The sequence below is a fragment of the Gorilla gorilla genome, chromosome 12 (assembly GCF_029281585.2).
Source record: "Gorilla gorilla gorilla isolate KB3781 chromosome 12, NHGRI_mGorGor1-v2.1_pri, whole genome shotgun sequence".
Lineage (NCBI taxonomy): Eukaryota > Metazoa > Chordata > Mammalia > Primates > Hominidae > Gorilla > Gorilla gorilla.
In genome coordinates, this window is record NC_073236.2 from 120,436,049 (window position 1) to 120,459,521 (window position 23,473).

General features: G+C 39.7%; 2 long non-coding RNA genes across 3 annotated transcripts in view; one reads left to right on the forward strand and one right to left on the reverse strand.

Moving 5' to 3' along the window:
• The window catches only part of LOC129531795 (uncharacterized), a 52,318-nt gene extending 47,643 nt beyond the window's left edge, over positions 1-4,675 (reverse strand). The window contains exon 1 of one of the 2 annotated variants that reach the window (XR_008677205.1): positions 4,524-4,675. This is a non-coding gene — a long non-coding RNA (uncharacterized lncRNA). Of the gene's footprint in view, positions 1-4,173; positions 4,265-4,523 lie in introns of those variants that run through there. The other variant, XR_010129823.1, reaches the window with a different exon arrangement.
• Positions 4,643-15,247, forward strand: LOC134756722 (uncharacterized). The gene is made up of 3 exons (XR_010129824.1): positions 4,643-4,868; positions 5,002-5,145; positions 14,141-15,247. It is a non-coding gene; the product is annotated as an uncharacterized lncRNA (long non-coding RNA).
• Positions 15,248-23,473: the final 8,226 nt, after the last annotated feature.

Below are 23,473 nucleotides of genomic sequence, written 5' to 3' on the forward strand. Positions count from 1 at the left end.
AAGGCCATTGCGGCTGGAATGGATGAACTGAAGGGATGGAAGTAGAGGGCAAGGTGGAAAAATCTGCTCTGAGACAGTGAGGCCCCAGGACACACTGAGCAGTTAAGACTCTGTCCCAGACCAAAATAGCCTCAGACAGCTGCGTTTCTTAAAGTCCCTGTGTCCTTTTAACATGTTTTCCTTGCCTTTTCTACCAAGTTAGCTTAGGCCACTCTGTTAATTTTCTGCTTTAATCTCTGGGATGAGAAACTAGATAGTTAATTTAAACAATGTAGTAAAGTCAAATTGAACTCTAAATGGGGGTGTGAAAAACTTTTCCATGAATAAAGTTCATGGGTTGTTTTACAGCCTTTTAAAAGCTCAGACTCCTTCTTCATATTGAACTCTCAGCTGTGTTTTTTGCTAGTTAAGGCTGCTGAATGGTATACTACAGTCTCTTCCTCTATAATCGTACCCCCCACACTCCTGTATCCTCAGAAAGAAATTTAGTAAATTTCTACAGGAAAACGCTTGCCGCTTTCCAGTAATTGTGTCTTTCCAGGATGCCAAATCATCAAGAAGGATCTTGGAGGCAGAATGCAGGGTTAGTGCCCACTTTACTCTCTCCTTCCTTTTCCTCTTTTCTGCTTGGATTTACAGGAGAATTCATTATAGAAAACACTCCCTCTCCCTACTTCTACTGTTGTTAGCAACAAGAAAATGAACAGTACACCATTTCTTTTCCTATATAGAAGAAGTAGCATTTGAATGGGGCAGGATTTTAATGAGTATGATAGTGAGGGTGTTGGGAGCTAAAGGCACTCAGACCCTGGTCAGTGTGTGGGTGTCTCTGAAGTAGCATTTGAATGGGGCAGGATTTCAATGAGGATGATGGTGAGAGTGTTGGGGGCTAAAGGCATTCAGAGGTTGGTCAGTGTGTGAATGTGTCTGGGCCTCAGCTCCCTTCTCTGTTGCCCTTTTCTCCTTCCTATTCCCATACCATAATGCCATTCCATCAGCTCGTTTGGCCAAAGCCTGTCAATACTGTTTTTTCAACCACAAATCCAGTTTTTAAAGCTCTATTTTCAATGATTTTACTTTTTCATAAGAATTGTAGACCAGCATACTGTTTGGCAGAACGAACAATGATTTTACCACCAGGTGCAGGAGACAACCGCCATGAGTGACTTCTGGGACAAGTAATAACCCTACTGTGTCCTCCCCAAACGCTTCATTGAAATTCCATCACAACAGCTATAATACTTTGATTTCAATTTTAAAACTCCCATCAAAATGTAAATACCCAGAGGAAGAATAATGCCTTGAACTCTCTCTAAGCATTTATCCCTTTGGGTGAGTTAGATATTTTACTGACATTAGATTTTTATAGGAGAAAGAGGCGAGAGTGTGAGAATAGGAGAGTACTCCCACAAAAAGGCTGGGAACACCAAAGACCAACTTGGCTGACTTTACAATCATCTAAAACTCCATCCTCAGGAAATGTCACTGGGCTAATTGTTCCCTACTTTGGTTTATTAATCCTCATCTCTTTGGTTTGGATTGGTTTCTATCCCTCTGCCCAAGCCACGATGTCACAGCCAAACATCACTATCCCTATTGGGTATGATTTGCTACAATTGCTGGGTCCAAGTTTCTGAATCATCTCAAGACTCGGTGTAGTTGTTCTGTCGTTTGTAATATGTAATACATATTACAAAATCTATCCCAAATCTGGCTGACCATTTTCTCTTACTACTATCCCCTCCTCCATTAGTAATATATCTAAGTCACCGTAAGGGATAAATGCTCCTCCATCCACGGGGAGGAGGGGATAGGAGTAAATCACAAAACCCTTCCCTGTCTTTCATCCATCTCCCTTTCTTGAGCCAGTTTTTTCTCTTGCACCCTACATTACCCATGTTCAATAGCTCTTCCCCTTGACCATTAATCCCGGATGTGGATCTTGTCAAATCTTGTTTAAAAATCAAAGCACTCTTCATACAGCCACTAAATCTCCTTCTTCTTTCATGACAGGGATATCTTCAAGAAACTCCATCCGATTTGTTAACATGACCTCCTCTGCCTGGGTCCTTGAAGTCTCCCTTCAATAAAGTAGGCTTTTCCAGGTGCTCTCCTACCACATCCTTTAAGAATGCTTCCAAGAACTCCCTCTACTGCACCCTTCTTATCCCTAAACAAACCAGATGTTACACACTCTGTTCTCCTATCTCTCTGCTTGTCTTAAGAGGGATCTTAAAAGAAATATGAAGGATGGATCTGGCTATTTTCAAATCCTTTGGAATTACTTCCAAATAGATGAATTTCAGTCACTGCTGCTTTACCTTGTCTGCTCTTCCCATGAATGCAAATTTTTTTTAAAAAAAGTAAAATGAATAGCCATGTGTTTTCCACTGCATTGCATGACGTACCTATGTTGTATTTTTTGAAACTTGCCTATAGGTCAATTATCTTCAAATGTAAATTCAGGATTTGAGGGGACTCAATATGTAACATGCCTTTGAACCAATGGAGAGATTGGTTCAGAACCAATTGAGAGACGGGCATAGCTCTATGAAGACTAAGCCTCCACCTTTAACATTGTAAGTGAATTTTCTATTGTTTTAATCCTTTATTAGATACATTTTTCTGCCCAATCTTTGGAACAATCAGATAATTATGAGATTCCTCCCTCAGCACATAGCCCACCCCACAGAGTAAAATGCACCCTTCTGGCAAATAAGCAGATCCCAAAGAGAGGAGTGAGAGGTAGGGGCTAGACCAAGCATTAGTATTGTGTTTTTCCAAGTTTACCACTCAGAAAAGTCATTCCTAAAGAGTAGAATATGTGAGGCATGGAGAGGGGCTGAAAAACTGTTCCTCTGTGGAAGTTCCTCAGGATAAAGGTTCAAATAGTTAGGCATAGTCTCCCAGTAATGTTAAGCAGCACAAAAATTGCATATGTTGTTTGATGTAAAATGCAGATTCCTAAGGCCTAGTCTGATTCAAGATCTGGAATAGGACCAAGGGTATCCAAATATGTAAATGAACTCTCAATGATTCTAATGCAGGTAGTTGGTTAACCCACTTTGAGGGACATTACATTAGAATCTTACAAAATGTTCTCCGAAAAAAGGGATTATATAGTCAACTGTTTTGGAAATATTAAATAAAAACAAATTAAGCACACTTTTCTTGATTCATAATATGATAAACATTGAACAGAATGCAACATAATATTCCTCAAGCTTTTTTTCAGACCACTTATTAATGATTTGAGGGATGCTACTGCACTAACACAGTTTGAAAGGTGCTGAGTTGAGTGCTTGGAACAAGAGAACTACCTATTGTCATCTGTACTGGTTAGAATATACCTGAAATTCAGTTTACAGCACTACCATGCTTTAGGAGAGTTGTTGAAAACCTGGAGCATGTTGAAAGAATTTAGTCTTTAGGGGTTTGCTAATGATATCACCTGAACAATGGTTGAAAGAGACTGAAGAGACTCTTAGGTTAAAATGGCAGTTCAAATATGCTAAACTCACATTTTTCAAAACCCTACCAAAGCCATAGGAAAGAGATTCAAAGGACTAGGAAATAAAGCGAGAAGACAACAGCCATACATTTTGGAAGCTGGAAAGCATATGAAGCAACAGTAAATGAGTTATGAAAACCAAAACAGTGGAATCCAAAACCAGAGTGGAGAGAGCTGGGAATCAATGTGTTACCCATCACAGATTCTTCAGAATCTCTGGAATTCTCAGGACAGGACAGCTCCAGTTTCCTTTGTAACTGGGCATGATGGTGGAAAAGAAAATATAAAAAATTGTGTGAAAACTTCTGGCAAAGCAGTCAGATGTTTAGGTTTTCTTCCAAGTTCTATGCCACTGGGTAACTGACCTTCCTCCACTCTAGAGGTTTATTATCTGAAGAGGGTAGAACAGAGAAACCTGGGACGGGGGTTGGCTGGCACAGGTGTTAGTACAGTTAAGATGGGCTATCCTACTGAAAATAAGGTATACGCATTAAATATTGAATGCTGAGTTCCCCAGTCCTATTTTAACCTCCAGCCCTAACAAGTCTCCTAGAATTCCCTAAGCAAGAAAATGAAAGAACATACTTTTAAAAATCTGATTATCCCCAAAGAAAAGACCAAAACCAGGGGCTCACTGCAAAATAGCCAACCACATCACCTACCTGAAAGCTCAATGTCAACAACCCCATTTACAAATGCCTACAGCCATATTCTGGGTGCCATATGCCCTCCCAGAACCTTGCCACTCCCCATTGAGAGTCAGTATTTATTTCTCTCCCATTGAGAATGGGTGGAGCTTTGTGACGGCCTCAGTGAATGAAAGGTATTGCATGATTTTTGAGGCCAGGTCATCGAAGACATTATGGCTTCTGCTTGGCCCTTTCTCTGTCTGGATTCCTGCCCTTAGAATCTTGCCACCATGCTGTGAGGAAGCCCAAATTTTAGCCAACAGGGAGAGGCCCACTGAAGAGGAATTGAGGCTTCAGCCAAGAGCTAGCATCGACTATAAGACCTGTGAGTGATGGACTCCAGCTCCTAGATTTGGAACCTTTCAGCTGGAGCCTCTGATGTCAGAAGTGCCGTTCTTCCTCTGCCCTGTTTGAACTCCTGAAACACAAAATCCATGAATGTAATAAAGGGTTGTGTTAGACTGCTATACCTTGAAATAATTTCTTATAAGTCATTAATAACTGAAGTAAGCATTAATTGAACCTTTAAACAGTTAAACTTACAATAATTATTTTGAAGATCATCTTGCCTTAAAAACTTCAAGATCTTTGAGGGGATAATTCGCCATCTTAGTATTTAGAAGAATTGGGTTTGTGTCTATATGAGGGAGATCAGATTATAATAGAAGGTAAATGGGTACAGTATTTTGTATGATCTATAACTGTCTTAAAAGCTTTCCTGGAATTTTAAACTATTTTCTCTTTTGATTAAAAAAAATAGAGGGTGAGATATGCACTCATTACAAGAATATTACGTTTCAGGATTTGGTAAAATGAAGAGAAAGTTTTGAATGGGCTAAACAGGAATTCAAGGACTTCTTATAATACATTCCAGAGCTCAGCAACTCTTTTTTTATATTGCCTGCTGTTTGGGATTATATTCATCATTGCTGCCTTCAGTTACAGGTGGGGACATTACTTTGGGAACCTTTCTTTGTATTGTCTTTGTAACCTAGATCTATTGCCCATGACATTTTAGCTATTTAATAACTCTACTGTTCCAGCAAAACCTCCCCAAGGAGCAGTTCAAGCTCCCAATGTCCACCAACCTAAGCTCTCCATAGGAGCAATGAAAAAACACAGGTGTGAGAAATCTGAGGATTCCTTCTCCGAGGACTCTCTCTCCAGTCAGGGGTGTATCTTCCTTAAAATAGAGCTTAAGCTCTATGGGGTAGTTAATCTTAGATATTCAGAAATGGAAGATTAACCCCCAAAGATTAAGTGATTATCTAAATGCGTTAATTCAAGGTGATTGTTAATTTATTACCTTCTATTCTTATGAATGAATGACAGTTCACCCTGCTAACTTCATATAGATTATTTTCATCAAATGAGAACAAGTGTTTTTGTGAGGAAAATACATATATTTCCTCCAAATGAACAACAGAAAGATAGCACCATGTTTATGTACCTTATAAAAGGTGTGAAGGAGATTCTGAAATTCCATGACTCACTCATCTGGTGTGACATTTTTCATTTCAAAGAATATTGGTTTCTGCTTGAGCTTGCAGTAAAAAGACAGGATTCCACTATTTATAGAAACAAAAAAAAATTTATTGGCCTTTTTCCTCTCAAAGAGATTTAGGGCTACCAAGTCTAGCAAACCCTATTGATTCAAGAGATACCTACCATATGTCATTTTTTTTCCAGGCTTTTTTATTGGTTCTGGAGAGGCAAATTAGACATGAAATTTGCCTTCAAAAAGCATATAATCTCATGGGGAGGTAAACCATGTATAAAAATAATTAAAATGTAAGGTAATAGAAAGTGAGATGGACTGTATGGAAGGTAGGGACACACTAAGTGAGAGTTAAGAGGGAGAGAAACTTTGCAGCTGCTGGTAGAAAATTCAAGATGGTGGGGTAAAGGGGATGTGGAGTCAGAGGAAGTTGGTTTCATGGTGGAGATGAACCAGGGGAAACACACAGAAGACGTTTCAAGTGAACAACAAAGGTTTGGTTTGGCTGGAATATCCAAACTGGATGTACATCAGTATTGATGGGGTCCTGCTAAAGGGGAGATTCCTGGGCTCTACCAGACTTACAGACCCAGCTCAGTGTAGTGGTTTCTATAGGGGTGGACCTGAGCACTCATACATTTAACAGGCTGCTCTTGGGACCATAACTACAGCTGGGTTCAGGGATTTCCAGGCTGAAGGACAAGATTTATAATAGGGAGGGATGAGAGATGACATTGGGAAGGTTCGTTGGTGTCAAATCATAAAGGGCCTTGACTTCCAGAATGTATATGAGCTTTATTCATTAGTCAGTGGGGGTACTGGGAGAGACTCTTGAGGAATGAACTGACAGATCAGAGAAGTGCTTCCAGAATGGCAATCAGCTGGTGTGAATAGGATGGATTAGTAGGTCAAAGACCAGAGGTAGGGAAAACAATTAGGTGCCACCTGTAATTTCCCATGAAAGAGTAATTGAAGCATCAAATTTAAGAGTGGCAACAGCAGGGCTGGAGAGAAAAGTATGAGAGGGCTTCTAATCTCATTCACCTGACAATGGTTTACTTTCATTCCTGGGACATCTCTGACTTTGATCTTGCTTCTCCTTGAAGACACTCTTAGTAAATCCTTAAATACTTATAACCCAGGCTCTTGTTATTTATGGCTAAAGTACATTGTGCTTAAATATATAGAATGGCATTTGCTATCATTATTTTAAGACAAAAGCATGTTCATTTCACTGAGTCCTCTGAACTTAAAGATACTTAAGGATGTCTTAATCTGGATATGATTGACTCTTTGCCAAAATGAGATGGGTCAAGAAATGGTGGAAGCCGTTGAATTTTTTTATCTGCCCAGCACCTTGCATATGAGTGAACACACAGTAATAACTTTAAAAATCTTGGTTATTTATTTGAGCTCCAATTCCAGTTTCTGAAGGTTTTGATTCTGTCCTGATTTTCTTGGGAAGTCAGGATATGCTTTTAAAAATATTATTTCTTCTCTAATAAGCTTTTTCTCTTTCTCTGCTCTCTCTGCTCACACAGCCTGTTCTCATAGGCTTAATTGGCCCTGATTACTCACAGGGATGCATAAAGTAGTCCCTTTAGAGGAATAATAGAGGCTGATGACTTCTTGGAATTACCTGGCCTTTGAACACATTGCACATGTTTGGGAAATGGCTCAAAATTTGGCACATTACTGTCTTCCACATGAATAATTGCAGCACATAAAAACAGATATTGCCAGCAACTCTGTATAAGGAAACATAGCTAAATGAAAAGAAGAGAGGGCAAATGCTGTGTCCTTTTGTGTGGAAATATCAGAAGAAGAAAAAAACTTTCTGTCTCAAAAACATAGCAGCTTATAAATTCAGATTAATCTTAACCAAAAAAAGGATAAAATGCAAATGAATCTTAAGGAAAAACTTAAAATTAGTTGCTGTAATCTCTATGGGACCTGTTATAGGCTAAACTGTGTCCCTTCAAAATTCATATGTTGAAGCTCTAAACCTGAGTACCTCAAAATCTGACTGTATTTGGAGACAGGATCTTTAAAGAGGTGATTCAGTTAAATGAAGCCATTAGGATGGATTCTAATCTGATGTGATTGGTGTCCTTATAAAAAGAAGGAAAGTGGACACAAATAGAGACATCACAGATGCAAACAGAAAAGACCACGTGAAGACAAAATGAGAAGATGCTGTCCCCAAGCCAAGTAGAGAGACTTCAGAAGAAACCACCCCTGCTGACACCTTGATTGTGGACTTCCAGCCTCCAGAACAGACCAATGAGAAAGCAAACTTCTGTTGTTTAAGCAAATCAATCTGTAGTACTGTGTTTTGTTATGGAAACCCTGGACCAACGAATATGGACCCCCAGTGCCAAAGGGAAATCAGAGGGCTTGGGAGGAGCCTGGCACCAATGAGAGGCCCACCCTGTATGGCACACGCCTGAGCCAGGGGTATTGTGGCATCAATTGATCTTCTACCTCCATCACCAAGGGGTCCCTTACCTCACCAGAAGAAACCATGAGAAGCAGCTGTTTTCAGGGTTTATCTCCATTTTATCAGATGTGTTTATGGTGATATAATGGAGACTGAAAAAAAAAAAAAACAGAAGTAGAACGTATTTTCAGAATCTCTCTTCGTTTTAGCAACCGGTTCAAAGTTGAGACCAATGAAGATTGTTAAGAAGAAGGACTGCAGATCATAGGAGAAGGTGACCCCTCCAATGGCTTGCTTTCTGGGGTCCTGACTCTCTCAAACACGTGCCTCCGCTGCCTGCACTTGACCTGAGATGCAGTTCCTTTACTGTGCATTTTGCTGTAATCACTCTGCCCCACTCAGTCACTGCCTGTTTCCACCTCTACCATATTTTGGATTTCAGACTGACTTTTTATTCTCAAGGCCACCTTCCCCAAAGAGACTCACTTTCCTTTCTCCCTGCATGACACCCCAAAGCTGTGAGCCAACCCTAGCTGCTCCCACACCAGAATCAACTCATTGAACCCCAGGCTTGGCCAGAGCTCCAGGTTGGCCCGAGAGAGTGAAAAGAAACAAGAATGAGCCCAGTCCAGACACCAACCCTTTGGCTGGGCTCACCACAACCTCAGTGCAAAGAGGAGCAAAATGCCCGCTAACTAACCTGCACCAATAATACCATATTCTATCAAATCTAGGTAGCTATCAGTTGAAAGACACAATATGATTTTATATACCAGTAAAAAGAACAAATACTGTCAAGTAAACACTATCACACTATCAACTGTAAGATGCTTAATATTACAGAGTAGTTCAAAGGTTTTTTTTAAAACTGTGTATTTTAAAATAAATGATGACATGAGATGCGTAAGCATGAAAAGGATGTGACTTAAGAACAATGTCCCAGCACTTTGGGAGGCCAAGGCAGGCGGATCACGAGGTCAGGAGATCGAGACCATCCTGGCCAACATGGTGAAACCCTGTCTCTACTAAAAATACAAAAATAAGAAATTAGCCGGGCATGGTGGCAGGCGCCTGTAGTCCCAGCTACTCAGGAGGCTGAGGCATGAACCCGGGAGGCGGAGCTTGCAGGGAGCCAAGATCGCGCCAGCCTGGGTGACAGAGCAAGACTCCATCTCAAAAAAAAAAAAAAAAAAAAGAAAAAGAAAAATGAACAAATCCTTGTCTTTCTGCAGACATATGATTTTATGCTGTGATTTTAAAGTTCGCAATATTTTTTCTGTACTGAGCAGGAAATAAATACATTCTCCTACGCCATCCTCAAAATCCATACAACTGAAATCCCATATAGTTTCCCAGGACAAGGTAATGAAGGCAGGAATTCAGGGTAGATACTGTCCCAGAGGTTTTCATGAATATCTAAGCTTGTGACTATTGTATAAGAGAGTGTTTCCAAAGGCTCTTGCTTTTCTTCTGAATGTATTTCTATTGTTTCAGGTTGCCCGATAGCCCTTGCTTTCTAAATTCTCATTATCTGAATTATTACTATCTAAACTAAGACACTAAATAGATGTAGATAGCTTTTTTTTAGATGGCCTGACATCTCTCAATATCTGAGCTCTCATTCCTGTCTATCTGAAATCCACGAACCATCTGATGTGGATAATGTTTCACAACCTGAGACTGAAGATTTCCAGACCTAAACGGACCTTTCCAGTGGAAGAATGGCCAGGTTTCTGTGTAGGACCATGCTTGTTTAAGCCCTGTCAGTCACCTTCTTATGCAGAAGGCTAGCAATTCTTTCACTGGAAACTCCATCATCTAACTATGTGAGGTTGAGCAAGTTACTTTATTTTTCCCACCTTTGTTTCCCTGTCTGTCCTATGCAAGTTACAACTGCCTCATAGAGTTGCTGTGAGAAATAGATGTGATTGATTTTATGTAGATGAGCAGGAGTACTCAGTGCCTGAGGCCTCACACCTGTTGCCAGCTTGTCTGCCCCTCTACCCCTCTGGACACCCCCTTCCTTGACCTCTGGCTACTGGTTGGTTTTGGCCAATGGGAGGCACAGTAAGGGGTTGGGAGCAGGAAGGAAAAAGGAGTTTGGATACTTATTATTCCTGAAATCTTCCTGCTTTCTACTTCATTTTGTCCTAGAGAATGCCCATTCTTTTTTTTTTTTTTTTTGAGACGTGATCTCAGTTCACTGCAACCTCCGCCTCCCTGGTTCAAGCAATTCTGCTGCCTCAGCTTTCCCAGTAGCTGGGATTACAGGCATGTGCCACCACACCCGGCTAATTTTTTGTATTTTTAGTAGAGACGGGGTTTCTCCATGTTGGTCAGGCTTGTCTCGAACTCCTGACCTCAGATGATCCGTCCGCCTTGGCCTCCCAAAGTGCTGGGATTACAGGCATGAGCCACCGCCCCCGGCCGAGAGCTCCCATTCTTTACTGGTTCCCTTAACTCTCTTCACACTCCTGAACACAGTCCCTGTTAACATCTCTTGTATTATTCCTTTGAGGGCACCATCTGTTTTCTCCCAGGGCCATGACTGTACCCTCTCCCAGGCATGCAGGTGGTGACGTTTGCCCCCTGATGGAGTTTGCTGCCTTAAGAGATTGTATCTTAGTGCAGCAGCAGAATGACTTATCCAGAAAAATCCACTATTTGAAACCTGGCTCTGTGCAGGCTTAAACATTTTGTTTATGTGGTGAAAATAAGGAGAACGTCATTCTTGAAAAGGGATTTCTTTTTTAACTTTTGGCCAAACACCCCCTTTCATTCCCTCCTCCTCTTAAAAAGAGAAAAAAAAAGAAGATGCTCTGGCTTGTATTTATGAGGGAGTAAGGCATGCAGTTCTCCTTTCAAAGCTGTTCACATGGAAAGGAAACTGGCCTTGACATTTACACAGTCCAGGAGGATTCCAAATAGAATTTGGACAGATTGGGAAGTTACCATCTTGGAGTGTAGGGAAAGCAAGCCTGGTGGGAAGATGTGGTGACATATATGAGGCAATCCATAGATGTTAGGAATGTGCTGCTCTGTATGTGCCTCGCTTCTTCAAGATCCAATGGAATTGCCACAAATATGCATATGTTCTTTATGATATCACATGAGAAGGCCATCCAATTAAAGCACTCCACACTAAAGGCAAGGAGTATAAGTGCTGCATATATTTATGATTGCTTAATGTCAACAAAAGGGTCTTTTAAGCACAGCACATTCCTTACCCTGCACTCGCAGATCATGCTAAACACATCCAAATGCACAAACTATAAAAGAAGGAAGAGGCAGTACCGGCACCAAGCTCTTTGGTTTCTGCATCTGGCCAGTGTCCACTGGGAGAAATGTAAGTCAGAGTTTACCACATGGATTACAAATGTGCTGAATTGCAAGAATGATTATTAAATGAAAATATCCATAGCACCTGCAACTTCTCCCGGAAAATTCCCCCAGGGTGTTGTGGGTGCTTTTCTAAAAAAATTTTTTTAAGGAAAAAAAGGAAGACAGAGTGAGATGCAAATGGCAACTCCAGCTGTTTATAGTAGCAACTCCATTAATGTTCCTGAAGGGTTTGCAGAGTCAATTCAGTCAATCTGAGCTGCTTCCATTCTCAGCATGAGTGTGAGGAGTGGGGGCTAGGGGAATATCATTAGCCTCTTTCCTTTGAGGTTTGGATGATCAAGACAATGAAAATAATAGTAATGTAAATAGAAATTGCTTTAAAAAACAAAGCATGTCAGTGCAGGGGGAAGCATGAGGCTAGCTCCATTTCTCTGACCCAGCAGTAGTATTTATTCTGTTATAAGGTCAGGGCTTCTTCTAGAAACAGAAACTGAGAGGCTATGTGGATTTCGTTTATTTAATATATGATTGTGTGTATATATATAGAACACTCTGAACATATGTAATAATATCTGGCTGTGTTTCAATTAGTTTCTGTGTCTGTGTGTGTGTGTGTGTGTGTGTGCATGCTTGCATGAGCATGCTCACACATCCATGTATGTTTGTGTGCATGTGAAAAGAAAAATAATAAAGTTAGGGAAAGTTCAGTGAGGTGGTAAATTTCTGGAATTTGAAATCAAAATACCTAGAGTCAAGTTATCACCCTATCAGTGTAAGTAGTTGGGCAAGTGATTTAACCTTTCTGCCCCTGAGTTCCCTGATGCAGCAGTCCCCAACTTTTTGGCTCCAGGGACTGGTTTCATGGAAGAACATTTTTCCATGGACTGGGGGCAGTTGCAGGGGGAGGGGGATGGTTTGAGGGATGAAGCTCTTCCACCTCAGATTATCAGGCTTCAGATTCCCATATGGAGCACACAATCTGGATCCCTCGCATGCGCAGTTCACAGTAGTCTTTCGGCTCCTATGAGAATCTAATGCCTCTGCTGATCTGACAGAAGGCAGAGCTCAGGCGGTCATGCTCACTTGCCCACTGTTCACCTCCTGCTGTGTGGCACAGTTCCTAACAGGCCATGGACCTGTACTGGTCTGTGGCTTTGCTAAAAAACATGATTCAATGATACTGTTAAAGCAAAGTAAGACTATTTAGCACCATCGTGATAATCACAGGGACCACTGCAATGGGGTCTTGGGTTCAATTCCAAATGCAGGGTGGGCAAGTGGAACTTTATAGCCAAGGAGCAGGGTGGAGGTCAGAGGATAGAACATTACCAAGAGGAAACATCAGGGGTAAGGGGGACTGTGGCTAAACTGACTTAAGAGAATTCTTGCTGAAGGCAGGCCAGGGTGATCAGACATTACCTGGAGATGGTGGATGGAGGATGAGGAAACTGAACACATATCCAGGGTGATGAGATATTGAAGGTGGGGATTCTTGCTAAACTGATTTAGCAGGGTTCTTTGCTAAAAGTGGATTTTATAAGCAAATGAGCAGTAAAGTGTGGCCAAAAAGAATTTTTGTTACCTTGTAGCTTTTTAAAAAAACTATTCATGAGCTGTCATAACACAAATATGATAGGCAGATAGATATATTTTTTGAGACAGGGTCTCACTCTGTTGCCCAGGCTGAAGTACAGTGGCATGATCATGGCTCACTGCAGCCTTGACCTCTTGGGCTCAAGCGATCCTCCCACCTTGGCCTCCAAAGTAGCTGGAACTACAGGCGTGCACCACCAATGCTCAGCTAATGTTTGTATTTTTTGTAGAGACAGGGTTTTACCATGTAGCCCAGGTTGCTCTTAAACTCCTGGGTTCAAGTGACCTGCCCACCTTGGCCTCCCAAAATGCTGGGATTACAGGTATGTGCCACGTTGCCCACCCTATGACAGATACTTTTAAAGGGCTTTAAGAATAATATATCTGAACCCTTGTTCCCATTTCTGACCCCCATCCCACCGCCAGCAAACAAGCATAGACTTCTAAAGGAGTGTTCTACTGTGTCTTCCAGGCCCTGGGGTTTGTGGTGTCAGTGTGGTTAACTGGTAAAAAGAGGACTGAAATGAAACTAAGACAAGCTGAATTGACTTACATTATGGAAGGGCAAAGAGGTGGGGGAAAGCAGAGACCTAGAAATGTGAAAAGATGGCAGAAAGCTAGAGGAAGGTGAGAGCCACTGAAAGTTGAATTTTAGGAGCACTTTTTGTAGTATGGAAGCAGTGAGAAAACAGGTTTTCTCTGTTTTCACCATGCTGTGATGGGCAAAACGTTGGAAAGATAATGATTTAAAGCAAATTTTGAAGAATTTTTTCCTATATGTTGCATTTTGTTATACCTCTTTGCCATTTTCTTAGACTTCAATAAATAATCAGAATTGTTTGCAGTCTCTTCTGAATTGATTGTACATTGAACTGGAACACTAGGGAGCTCAGCTTTGCATGTGTTACAGAAAGATAATTTTTAAAGTGACCATTGTAAGAATTTTAATCTACATTTTGATGTTGAGTAGATAATGAGTTATGTTTTCAGTTATGCTCAGGATTATGTGGTGAAATGAGAAAAAAAAAAGAAATGCACAAGACATAGAACTATATTTGTACCTCCAGGGCAAAATGCTGAATGGCAGAAGGCTGAAGAAATGCTAAAAGCTCCGTCCTATTGAGAAGTTCATCACAGGGAAGACTCCACTGAAGTAATCAGATGCCTTTCCTGCTGCCCTGAGTCTTTAACTGTCCAAAGGGAGTCCTGAACCCAAAGCTGTTTCAGCTGCATGCAATTGTTAGGATCATTCACTCATACCTCTTCGTTTAGGATAGAGAACAATCAGGCAAAGAAGGGGGAGGACTAACCCAAGGTCAGATAATTAGCTAAGGGCATCAGAACCCACAGTTCAGGGTTGTTAGTACCACATCAAGCTCCCTTGCAAATTAGCTTCATAAATTCTAAGCCCACAGGCTCAGGGCTCATCTGAAAGAGATGGACCAGAGAGGTGGAGATGGAGAAAAAAGTCTCCTACCACACACTGGAACCACTTTTACAGAAGTGCCTGTTGTCTCCCCTGCACCCCTGCACCCCTGCACTCCCAACCCCAACAATGCCAGGCAGCAAGCTGTTGCAGAAAGGAAGCAGACTGCTGCCCCTGCAGTGTTCAGGCCTCCTCCTGGCAGGGCTCCCTCTACCTGAATCCATCTCAGGGAAATGGTCATCGCTGACTATGCTGCACAGAACCTGCAAAGTTATGTTAATAATCTCTCTGGGCCTTAAACTGAATAACCAAGATTTTGCACATGTACCATTCACTTCCCACTTAATATGCACACTCAATTTACACAGGAAGTATGCCTAAGGCTCTTTCAATGACTGTATGTGACTACACGTAGGGTTTTTCTTTTATAACAGATTGGCAAATGCCTGAGGTGGTATGAGTGTGGTGTTGCTGGAAAACCTTAGTTGAAATTCCTAGACTATATGAAATCCTTTTTAAATCTCCTTATTCTGAAAACATATTTTTTTAAAAAAATTAGACCACTTATGGGATTTAAAGTAAAAAGTACAAATATACTGTATTTCGTGACTGTAATCAAACTGGAGACATTATGCAAACATAGAGCTCTTATATTTTCATTCTTCTACTTTAGGTTGCAATTGTCTATCTCTGCATTATGTGCAAACCAAAATGAGAACTGTGGGAATAAACCACATGGTTGTGTTCACGTTCTGAATGTTCAAGTATTAGCAGAATTGAGAGATCCATAGAGTCACAAGAAATCATGAAAAATTATTTTGTGTTGCTGCCCCTTTTTCTGCACCCCTCCCTATGATATATGCCTCTTTACTTATTGCAGGTCCCTGGGAGTTTCCTCCAGCTCTTAAATGGGGCAGGAGACTACTTTTACCTCTGATGACTCAGTGTAGCATCCAATAATAGTCACAGAATAATACATAAGTATTTTCCTTATGTCTAAACTAATTTCCAAATATAGACTTATACTTCTGGCTATGATGTAGTAGTTTGTGGCAGACTTAAAACTCTTGCCAGGAACAACCAAAAGAGAAGGTTGATTTTTAGAAGTGTGTAAAGGCATGATGGCACTACTAACACAAGGACTTAAAGGGCCACATACTGGAAGAAAGAAAGCTCGGTGAGGTGAATATCCTGCTTTTCTAGTCAGGACATTTGGCCATTTTTAGTATGGGATAAGTGTCAACCTCAAAAAAAAAAAACATCAGAGAAAACTATCTCTTAGGGCTGGGCATGGTGGCTCCGGCCTGTAATCCCAGCACTTTGGGAGGCCAAGGTGGGTGGATCACTTGAGGTCAGGGGACTAGCCTGGCCAACATGGTGAAACCCTGTCTCTGCTAAAAATACAAAAAATTAGCAGGGTGTGGTGGCATGCACCTGTAATCCCAACTACTCGTTAGGCTGAGGCAGGAGAATCCCTTGAACCCAGGAGGCAGAGGTTGCAGTGAGCCGAGATCACACCACCGACAGAGAAAGACTCAGTTTCAAAAACAAACAAACAAAAAAACCAAAAACTGACCTCTTAATTTAATGATTTTATTCAAGAGTAAGCAAAGAGGATTATAACCTGGGATGCACAGCTATAGCAAGTATCAGGTGCACCTGAAGAGGGGAAGGTAAGAGGAAGCTTTTATTTGGCAAAAAGGGAGAGGTTTACATAAGCTACTTAGAAAGACTTTTATTGGTTCTGTAGGCTCAAAGCTGGAATTGGCATCAGTTCATTGGTGGAGATGCCATTACTAGGCAAGTGTTCTTCTGAGAACATTTTATCTGAATTGCTGCAGTCCTAAAGAATGTCTAGTGTTAAATCTGGTCATAGAAATATGTGCATGCATGCAAAATGTAGGTCATAAAAAGCATGAGATGCTTAAAGGACATGAAAGAATTTCTCATGAGATTATTTTAAAAAGTCCTTGGGACGATCTTGTTTCAGACATACAAGCATTAGCTCTCTGTCTTCATGCTTTCCCGGCTTCAGTTTGTTTGGGCCTGCCAAGAGTGATTTCATCCTAGTATCTGCAACCTTCACATTAGCCCATCAGAGGAGCACTTCTAATGGGCAGAGAAGTGGTACAGCTTTAGGCAATGTTAAGGTGTAGGGAACAAAAGGTTGGAATTCTGGATTTCCAAGACAGCTAAAATGTGAGGGCTAAAATCCTGGAGAGAAGAAAGGTGCAGAAAAGGGAGCCTGATATTTGGCACCATTTTTATTCTCCGGGCATTTGATAATTAAGCTATATAGGGCAAGAGGCTGCAAAGCTAAACAGTAACAACTGAAAAGCAGAGCAGAGTCTTTTGCAGTCACATGGTACCAAGAAATTTTTTAAAAATTGGGTTTAAAACTTGAAAAAGAGGAGGAGTCATTGCAGACACTTCAGGCTCTAAGCTGAGACCACTGGAAGCTTATATTCTACAAGCAGAGGTAGACCAAGTTTTCCAATGATGCAAATCAGTCTCAAGTCAGTTCCATCTATGATTAGATTGAGACAATCTGTCTCCTCCTGCCTTCAGAAGGGAGGCTGAATCCCCTCTGAAAGAATACTGCATTATTCAAAGCATTAAAAATTTTCACACACAATATCTGACATTCAACAAAAAATGATTAGGCATGCTAAGAAATAAGATCAATAAATTAATAAACAAGAGAAAGAGATATGTGACCTAGATATTCAAATTATTAGATATGAGTTTAAAATAATTTTAATTAATATGTTTAATAAAATAGATGTCAATATGAAGAATTTCATTATAGAATTGGAATCTTTTTAAAATAATCAAATAGAAAATTTTAGGAATAAAGTTTTAATATCTGATATTAAGAAATAGGTGAACAGCAGATTAGACAGAGCTAAAGAGGAGCTCAGTAAGCTAGCAGATAGGTTAGTAGGAAATAGTCACAGTGAAGCCTGAAGACAAAAAAAGCATAAGAATTACAGAAAATAATGTCAGAGACACATAAAATATGGTGAAAAATCTAACACAGAGTTTCTGAACCTCTGCACTATTGGTATTTTGAGCCAAATAATTATTTGTTGTATGGATATTTTGTCCTAGGGACAAAATTTTCCAAATTGAGAGTCATTAGTCTAAACCTAGCATAATTAAAGAGAGAATGAGGCAGAGGCAATACTTGAAGAAAAATGGCTGAGAATTGATTCAAGAAGAACTGCAAATCCAAAACCTACGCATATCAGAGTAAAACTGTCAAAACAAAAAATAAAGAGAAAATAATAAATATAGCCAAAAGGAAAAAATGATATGTTACTTTTGAAACAGCAACTTTAACAGTTCACTTCTCAACAGAAATGAAGGGAACTATGTGACAATGGAATGATATCTCTAAAGTGCTGAAACAAAATAAAAGCTGTCAGAATTCTATAGCCGGTAAAAAAAATACTCAAAAACAAATAACAAATAAAGGTATTCCTGACAAAAGCTGAGAGAATTCATTCCTGACTCATTTCCCTGCAGGAAATACTTCAGGGAATCTTTCAGTCAGAAACACAGAAAATGCAAGAAGAAATGAAGAACAATCGAATGGTTAAATATATGGGTAAATCTAAATTAATATTGACACTAGAAAAAAATAACAATAATATTTAATGAGATTTACAATGTATGTAGAAATAAAATATGTGGTAACAATAACAGGAAGGATACAGAGGGTTGTGCAATAGAAGAACTAATATAACAGTCCTTAGACTGCTATCATTAGAAAGGCCTGCTTGCAAGGTTGGCTCTGCATTTGGAAACTTGGATTTTAGGAGGGTTCCCACCATTTCCTGAGCCAATAGGAGTGGCTCACTGTGTGTAAAGAGTTTGTGTGAACCATATGGTTTATGCTGAACACCTGGTTTCCTTCTGGAAGTCTGAAATTTTGGTACATGCTAGACGGAAGTTGTCTATATGACCAATATTTAATAAATACCCTGGGTGGTAAGTGTCTAATGAGCTTTCCTGGTAGACAAGCATTTGACAAGTGTTACAACTTGTTGCTACAGGAATTAAGCACTTCTTATATAATTCCACTGGGAAAGGACTCTTGGAAGGTTGTGTCTAGTTCCCTCCGAACTCTGCTATATGTACATTTTCCCTTTGCTGATTTTGTTTTGTATCATTTTGCTGTAATCAATCATAGCTATTAGCATAACTATATTCTGAGTTCTGTGAATCCTCCTAGTGAGTAATAAAAACTTGGGATAGTCTTGGAGGACCCCAGATACAGGGCCTTTTAACTCTCAACATTCAAAAGTTCAAGATTTCCAAGGCTCTTTCAACATCAGTGAAGTGGTAGAAGCACAAATTTGTATTAGTTTCTAATAAATAAAAAAATGCACACTGTAGTCTTCAAGATAACCACTGAAACAAAACTAAATGGATGTTTACTTAATGAGCTAATAGAAGTGGTAATAGGTCATAGGGAATACTTGATTAAGCCAAAGAAAGGCCAAAAAAGGAGAAAAGGGGATCAAAATTAATGTGAAAGATGAAAAAACAGATATTAATATAAACCTAAATATTTTAGTAGTTCCATTAAATGTAAATGGCCTATATATCCTAATTAAAAGACTAAAGTAGGCCAGAGGCTCACACCTGTAATCCCAGCACTTTGGGAGGCTGAGGCAAGAGGATCGGTTGAGCCAAGGAGTTCAAGGCCAGCCTGGGCAGCATAGCAAGACCCCATCTCTACAAAAAAATAAAATAACAAATTAGGTGGGCATAATGGTGTGCATGTGTAGTTCCAACTACTTGAGAGGTTGAGGTGGAAGGATCACTTGAGCCCTGGAGGTCAAGGCCACAGTGAGCTATGATTATGCTGCTGCACTCCAGCCTAGGTGATAGAGTGAGAATTTTCCTTGAGAAAACAAACAAACAAAAAAGATTAAGCTAGATTTTGTAAAAAGTCCAACCATATACTGCTCAGAGGAGATGCACTTTAAATATAAGGAGGCAAAACTATTGAAAGTAAAAGTATGGAAAAGCTATATTAGGCAAACCAGTAGTATACTGGAGCCAGGTATTAAGGGCTTGAAACGTTGTGAAACATTCAGAAATTTTGACTGTTAAAACTTTGTTTTAACATTTACACCACTGATGCAAACCTTAATCAAAAGAAAGATGATGTGGCTACACTATTACCAATCTTCTCTAAGTCAAGAAGCATTATACAGATAAATCCATTTCTTACTGATAAAATGATTAATCCACTATTATAGTGTAACAATTTGAAATTTGCTTACACTTAATAACATACCTTCAAAAACAGCAAAATTTGATGGAATTTAAAGAACATGTGCTGAACGTGCAGGTTTGTTACATAGGTATACATGTGCCATGGTGGTTTTTTGCACCTGTCAACCCATCATCTAGATTTTAAGACCTGCATGCATTAGGTATTTGTCCTAATGCTCTCCGTCCCCTTTCCCCCCACCTCCTGACAGGCCTCAGTGTGTGATGTTGCCCTCCCTGTGTCCATGTGTTCTCATTGTTCAACTCCCACTTATGAGTGAGAACAAGGACATATATGTAAATTCACAATCATGATGGAAGAGATCAATATATCTTTCTCAATAAATTATAAATATATTGGAAGAATTTCCTGCCTATGTGACACAAAGTGGGAGTGTTAGAACTTTTTATTTGTTATCTTCAGACTTTTATTAAGTCTGAAACAAAGATATCCCAAACAGAGGCCATCATTCCACCTGCTTTTAACTGTTTAGCAAAGGCAATCCTGGGTATTTGATATGGGTAATGGCTACTCATGCATGTATTCATAGTCAGTCAAACATTTATTCAAATCCAACCTGTGCCATTCTCTATTTCAGCTGTTAATTATACCACCATAATGTCTTTGCTATGAAAAACTTGGTCTAATTTGAGACGTAGACATAAACAAGTAATTGCAGAGCAAAGCACCAAATATTCCATTATCAGTTAAGATCTTTCCCGTTGCAAATAATAAAAACCTTGACTCAGATTTTTTTAAATGTTATTCATCTGCAACTTTTGAATTTCTACAATCATAGAAAGTTAGACATAGATAGACAGGACATTTATAATCAACTAACCAGAGTGCTTTAATTTTAACATTAAATATAACACAGCATAGGGACTTATTTACATTCATAGAGCAAAGTAGTTGTAATGCCTGAGAGGATAACACCTTATTCTTTATTGAATGGTGCTCTTGTTACACCATATTGCACACCTTGTTTCCCTTTTGAGCCCATTCTATTTTGAAGCAAAACTTGTAGTTTCTTCTCTAAAGCAAATAATCAGGGTAAAAAGATTATATAGATGATTATGCAAGATTTTTATATGTACTTTTAAATTTTTCTTCATTCTAACATCTTTATCCATTTATAATCAGGTGCAATTGAGAATCTTCAAGACAAATAAATAATAATTCATTTATTTATTCAACCATCACATATTTATTGGTATTTATGTGCAAGATACTTTGCTAAGCCCTTGGAATTTAAGAGTGACTTTATTGAGTGCATTATCTGAAAGGGGAAAGAATAAACACATCTCTACCATAATAGTGATAAATGCTGCCATAGAGGTATGTACTAAGTAAGTGTATATAGGAGGAGATACAATTTATTGAATAATCTTTTATGGTTAGAAGGCTTACAAAATATGGCAAATATATCACAAGCTTTATAGAAATAAATGTATATGAGCCTGTGTGCATGTATGTGTATGAGAATGTGGGTAATTAAAAATGGCTGAAGGTAACTTTGGCAGTGACATTAAAAACTAGACTCAATGCTGTTCAAGTAAAAGTAATTACCAGATCACTGGGAAATAGGAGAAAGACAAAGGTAGTCTCTAGTCTATTAGTAGGGAAGACCAGAATAAAAGTACCAGTACAGCTTAGGCAGAAGCCTATTTATATTAATTGATGGTAGAGACCTACTGACACCATCTTTGGACAAGCAGGAGAATGGATTGTGGGACCCCGAATGCCCTTCTTGCCCTTAATACCTTCATGAAGCAAATGGGTGTAGTTCTCTCAGCATATTATATCATTTGATCCTGTTATTCTGACCAATAATGGTTGCAACTGAAGGTTAGTCCTCTGGCCAAAAACAACTTAATATACTGTTCTGTGTAGTAGGCACTAGCCACAAGTGGCTATTGAGCACTGAAAATGTGGCTACTGAGCACTGGAAATGTGGCTAATCTGAATTAAGTTATGGTCCAAGTATAAAATACACACAGGATTTCAAAGACTTAGTATATAAAAAAGAAGTAAAACATATTGCTAATTTTTTTTTACTCAACACATGTTAAAATATAAATTTAGATATGCTGGGTTAGATGAAATGTTATTACAGTTAGTTCCACCTTTTTCAGTTTACTTTCTTAAAGTAGTTACTAGAAAATTAAAAATTACATATGTTGCTTGTAATTGTCACTGGCATTATATTTCTGTTGGACAGTGCTGCTGCTCTACAGGCTGGACCAACAGCTCGTTAGGAATTGTGGTGCAACAGCTGCCTGATAGAGGTGCCCCATGTTGAATGGTGACTGGTAACCAATCAGATTCTTTCTCTTGTGGGGGTAGGGTTGGCACACACACACACACACACACACACACACACACACACACACACACACACACACACACACACCAGAAGAGCAGAGAAGAGAGGCATCAGAGAAAGAAGCTGCTTCAGAAGAATTGTGGGCCTTCACGGTAGAGAACAATGGATGGCACTTCTGAGGAGACAGGTTGAGAGTATCATCAGACAGCTCTCCAGCTATGAATGCTGTTCTGTTTTCAAGAGACCCAGCTGTGTGGTCTGCCCTATTTTATTTCTTCTCTATATAGTGTCATGATGTCTCTGTCACTTAAGGTACTTTAGCATTTCTATGTTCCTTGTATCTCAAAAGAGCTGAAACCATAATCTGGGTAATAGAAAGGGTTAGAGAAGTTGGCAGTTTTCTGGGAGAGAGGAAGAAAGAAGATTTTGTCTCTGTGAGAAGATACAGTTTAAGAGTAACAGAACCTCTCTTCATCTCATTGAAGATGCAACCTGTGCCTGCAAGGGTACATTTAGAAGGCAAGCGAAATGCTTAGTTGATGCAAAGTAAATAGTAGCCATTGTCATTATTACTATTGTGATTATTTTTATTGCAGCTACCTTTTCATGGGGACTAAATGAGATAAAATGGGTACAGCAGCATGCGTAATGCTCAGTAGATAATTTTTTTCCCTCTTTCCTTTGAGAAAAGTGAACCAGACACATTGGGTGTCTGAAAAGAAGGTTACATTGAGAATTACTAACTTTTATTTTTATTTTTAGATTAAAAAGTGATTATTTCACATCATCAACAAACAAGTTAGTTTTTATTTGTTTAAGAAACCATTTTCTCCACTCTTCTATGCAAATTCTCTTACAGCTAAGCCAAGCACCTGCACTCAAATCCTGACATCCTTGCACAATCCTTTCTCTATGCCAGTGTTTCTCAAGTGTGGTCCTCAGAACAGCAGTGTCTGCAACAACGGAGAACCTGTTAAAATACACATTGTTGGACCCCATGTCAAATCCACTGAATCAGTCTCTGGGGGCCCAGGGACCTGTTGTAAGCAGCCCTCTGGGGGGCTGAAGATGGAGAACCACTTCTCTCTGTCTGTACTCATGCAGTCTCCCCAGCCCGAGCTGTTCCACTCTCTCCTTTCTACACAGTCAATCTCCTAACCTAGCCTCTCACTCTGCTTCCTCTTCCAGAAAGTCATCCTAAACATCCAGAGGAAGTGTATGCTTTCTGGCTGAAAGGTTGACACACCTGAGCTAATTCATACGCAAGTTTAATTTGTTCTATAAATGGCTTCTTGTGTGTGAGACAATGAACTTGAATACATCTTGGGGGTAGGAGTTTTGCAACCTCTCTTCCACCTTTC